The sequence below is a fragment of the Ixodes scapularis genome, unplaced genomic scaffold (assembly GCF_016920785.2).
Source record: "Ixodes scapularis isolate PalLabHiFi unplaced genomic scaffold, ASM1692078v2 PGA_scaffold3__209_contigs__length_174095766, whole genome shotgun sequence".
NCBI classification, from domain to species: Eukaryota; Metazoa; Arthropoda; class Arachnida; order Ixodida; family Ixodidae; genus Ixodes; species Ixodes scapularis.
Genome location: NW_024609868.1, coordinates 21,239,165 through 21,243,844, shown reverse-complemented (window position 1 = coordinate 21,243,844; position 4,680 = coordinate 21,239,165).

Genomic DNA, 4,680 nt, shown 5'->3' with positions numbered 1-4,680 from the left:
TTTGCTTCAACGAGTTTAGGTCCAACTCACCAACACTTCGAAAATTCCGCTGCTTTGGTATAGTCTTTTTGTGTTTGCAAAAGTAATCTGCACAAAACACTCGTTCGGAGCTCCAGGACGTCTTCATAATGTATACATAAATAATAGAAATTAAACCCCAACTGATGGCATATAATTGCCAAGTGAAAGAACTACTGGGTGCACAAGTGACAAGTCCGAGGCTGAGGAGCTCACTCACTGCAAACGTACATTTGAAAAGAGAGGTCACAACTGAGGCTGTCGGCAAAGCTTGATCCACGTCAAAGGAAGAAAGAGGGAAAGTCTCCAGACAAAAAATTGTGGTCAGCGGCCTTCGAAAAAGACTTTCCGGAGTTGCACTGTCGTCCCTCCACGCGCTGATATGAAAGCACCCGAGCTTCTACCACGTGGTTCATGACACAGCCTGAGCCATGTCGGCGACCGGTTCGCGAGGGGTTGGCGGTGGGGTTACGTTGATGGTCACTCGGATTAGCCCTTGCTGTACTCAGCTACCGCCTGCAGTGCCTTATCGCCGGCTGGTGTCAACAACGAGAACACACACACCCTGTCTACACCAAAACTACAAGCGTTCACCGCACACGCGTCGCCGCCGCTTTTAAGCTTTTGTGAAATTGCTTTCTTTTGCCGCGGAGAACCGCCTTATCTTAACTAGGCGCCTGAAATCCTTCCAGGCGGGCGTACACAATATCAAGCGTTTCGAGAAATGCCCGTGGAGTAGAACTATGGGAAAATTCGGAGCCCGCGATGTCGATATCGTCGCCGTTGTGTTAGTACGCCGTCGCGTACTGCAGTCCCCCGTTGGGGGAGGGGGGGGGGGGCGGTCTTACTACGATAACATGGCGACAGCGTTTACACTCTATGTATTTACGCGAGGCTCGAGTATTTGGGGATAATGCTGCCGGTTGGTGTGCCCCTTTGTGCCTGATATTATCGCCCGTGACGCCAGCGAGTGAGATGGCGACAGGCATGACTGCTCAGTAAACAGGCGTCGGCGGCCATGTTTTGCTGGTTGAAGCGAACCCCCTTGTCCATGACAGCGAGCGGGGAAATGCGAAAAGAAGATTGTATCGGCCGTTTTGCCAGAACTAGCGACGAGTGTCGTCTGCGGTTTCCGGCAACTATTTTGCCATAATCGTGAGCTTAGCGAGGAAATGATTTTTGCTAGCCACAGAACACTACCACGCAGAAAGGGAATGCTTGAACATGTTTTTGTTCTGGATATATATCAGGGATATATATGAGAGAGAGAGAGAGAGATGAAGGTAGAGCGGAAGAGGGAATAGCATATAGTGTCGCAGGAGAATAAAGTGAACAAAGTTCCTAGTGGCCGATGGCTGCATGATCTTTTCTCGGATCACTAGTCCGTAATATGATACCTCTTTGTACACAGTAGTTTCTCCTTAATTTAAGTGTGTGAACGATTTCTTTAGTTATCATTGGCCTCATCTGAATAAAAATATATAAAAGATGTGTGTTGGTTTCATGAAACTGGAACTCAGACTCAGTTCTTGTATAAAACACTGCTAAGTGTTTTATACAAGAACTGACTCTGAGTGCTAAGTGTTTTATACAGCAGTGTTTAAACACTGCTGTATAAAACACTTCTTAATTTTTCATGATTTAATTTGCATAAAAAAATCTAACTACATGGACATACGCTTGGGTGAATCCACAAGGCACCGTCATGCTATGTACATAAGAGAGCCGTCTGTTAGAAACGATTGCTTCAAGTATAGTTTCTTTGCTAGAGCAATTACGGAGTGGAATACTCTGCCAAGTGGCACTGTCACCCTAACCTCAATCAATGAGTTTGTTAAAAACGTCGAGAGCTTAGTACTTTGTCACGCGTCGTAAATGTTGATTAATCACGATGCCTATCTAGTGTTCTACTCTTACCCTCAGAGTCCATTGCCATCATATTTTTTTTCACTTGTTGTGTTGGCGTTCATTTGTATAAGTACTTGAGCACTTCGAACGCTGTATCATTGCCTGTCTAGTCACCAAGTCATATAATAACAGCATCTTTTTTTCCTTACTTTTCGTGCTTTTTGTCGCAGCAGGTATTAGTATTCTCTGCCGCCGTTCTCTCTTTTTTTTTCCTTATTGTGCATTGTTGTTTGCATGTATGTGATTTACTGCATTGTATTACCCACTCCTGTAAAAGCCCTGTCTAGGGCTGACAGTATCAATAAATAAATAAAATATAAATAAGTGTAGGCTTTGAAAAAGGACCCTACTTTGGGGAGTTGTATCTTCTTTCTCAATAAAATGATGCAACATGTTTTTCATGGAAATGAATGCCGAAATAGAGTATAACAGGTTACCTAAATTTAAAAAAAATCGAGGGTGGTGTTTTTCTTTTATTCGCATCGGAATTTTTCTTTGTTTGATTTTTTTTCCATGTTTGACTAAATATATCCTAACTATTGTATCACACAGATACCTTAGTTATTTTTTAAATATTAGCTATATATTAGTAGAATAATATCTGCAAATTATATCATAATGATTAAATTATTTCATGAGATACAGACCTCCAAAGTTTGCCATTTGTCGTTCGAGCAGGCATGTTTGTCAATTTTTAGAAAAATAAATACATTTTAAATAAATATGATTACTTTATATTACAAGCAAGCTATACCCATAGTTTGCGCCTAAAACGTATTAGAGTTCTCCTAATGTTATCGCTTTAGTTATTCACTCTCAAACTGGCCCCCTCCATCAGTGCGCGTTAATGCAACTGTCCACCACCTCATGCCTTACGATTTTTCCTGTCCCCAAGTATTTTTTCTAGTCAAAACTAAGTTTGGATTCGTTCATACCAGACACTAGACAATAACATATAAAAACATCAGTTGATTTGAAAATGTCGACTATCCATCCTTTGGTCGATTTTATCTGAAATCACCCTATAGTGGCTTATTTATACTAACCTATTTACGCACGAACAGAGCTCGAAAACACCCAGCTGCTGGTCGAAATTGCTTTATACGATTGTAATAAATTCACATGACGGTAGTTTAAAAGGTTTTGCATATTAATGCATAACTTTCAATGTTTTCTTGGTAACAGCCAGGTTTAGGAGCGGGTGCTCTCCTCTACCACGAGAACTCGCTGTAGCCTCCCCCCCTCCCCCCCTGCTTTCGTACAAGTGGCCGTGTGTTTAAATTCCAAGCACGCAAGCTGCCGATACGAAGTGCTACGGTAGATAAGGCCGAACAATCAGTCAAATGATGGCGCTAAAGTAGGACCAGTACCACATTTCAAACCCATGCACACTTCATGTACTCACGAAGCTCTGATTGCGTAAGCGTAAACCTTGTGATTCCTTTCTATAGAAACCTTGAAAATGCCCTCATACGTTGAGAACTATTTAAACATTTCGGACAATGAAAATACTTCAAACCCCAGCTTCAAAGGACTGGGAACAAGGCGCGTAAAGCCAGAACATAAAAGATGACAAAAACAATGCAACCTCCCAAAGGACTTTTTATTGTGGAACCCTCCCCAACGTAAAGTTGGAGGATCCGCAAGGTAGACGGAAACTCCAAAGGAAGTGCATCACAAGGTCACACAATGAAAACCCCCAAAACCTCTCTCATTTCCACAAAAAAAAAAATACAAAAAAAAAATTATAACTTGTTCTATATATTGCTCCAAAATACTGAATTTCTCGATTAAACCCGAATTCTCACAAATGAACTTAGGAGTACCTGTCTCGCACGTGATTCGGCACGAAACAAAAAAAACAACAACAAAAAAACACATTGGTCCTCTGCATACCGCTGTCCGCCGGATGCAGAAAGAGCATGGCTCCTCGCTGGCTGAGTACACGCAAGTATGCTGTGCTGCGCCGCCATGACGCTCCCTAGGGCCGGATGCGGCGCATGCATCGCGTACTGTCGCAGCTGGCGATTCAGCGCGGTGGAATGAACAGCCGAAAACATCCTCTATAAAAGCAGGTTTTCTGCGCCCATAAAACGCTACCATCAAGTCCGCTCCGAAACCAATTACCAGGAGAAGCCAAGGAACACTGCGATCTCCTTTGATTCAGTGTGAGTGAATTTCGGTTCTTATATCTCATTTGCTCGACCGTCTCGGGTGTTTCCGTTGTGCAAAAGATGACCTGTTCACTAAATTTTTAGGGTGTTTGTAGGAATAATCGCTTGTGTAACGTACATATTGAATAATGATGAACTGACATAAACGATATTGGTTGATTCATTTACAGCTGAGTCAACTCCAATCATTAATGCAGTATTTATATAACAAAAAAAGTGCCAAGTATGTTTCGTCTTATGTGTTCAAATTTGCATAGCTCTCGGTGTCGTGCATTAGAAGACATGATTTGCAGGATAGCGTAATTTTCACGCATTAAATTCAACCAGTAGTCAGGCTGGACATTCCTCCGTGAAAAACAAAAACGAAAACAAAATATTTATATACATTTTAGGCGTGCTGATCAAGACGATTCAAGCACCCGAATGGGAGTTATATAAAAGATTACGCTCTCTAATTATATTTTAATATTATCAGGAATCTCGAATTCTAAGGAAACCGCCCTCGTTCAAATTGCGAGCCAGTGACACCTAAATAGGGCGCGCCGCTCCGCCTTGGCATATAAAGTCCCTTGATACTTAT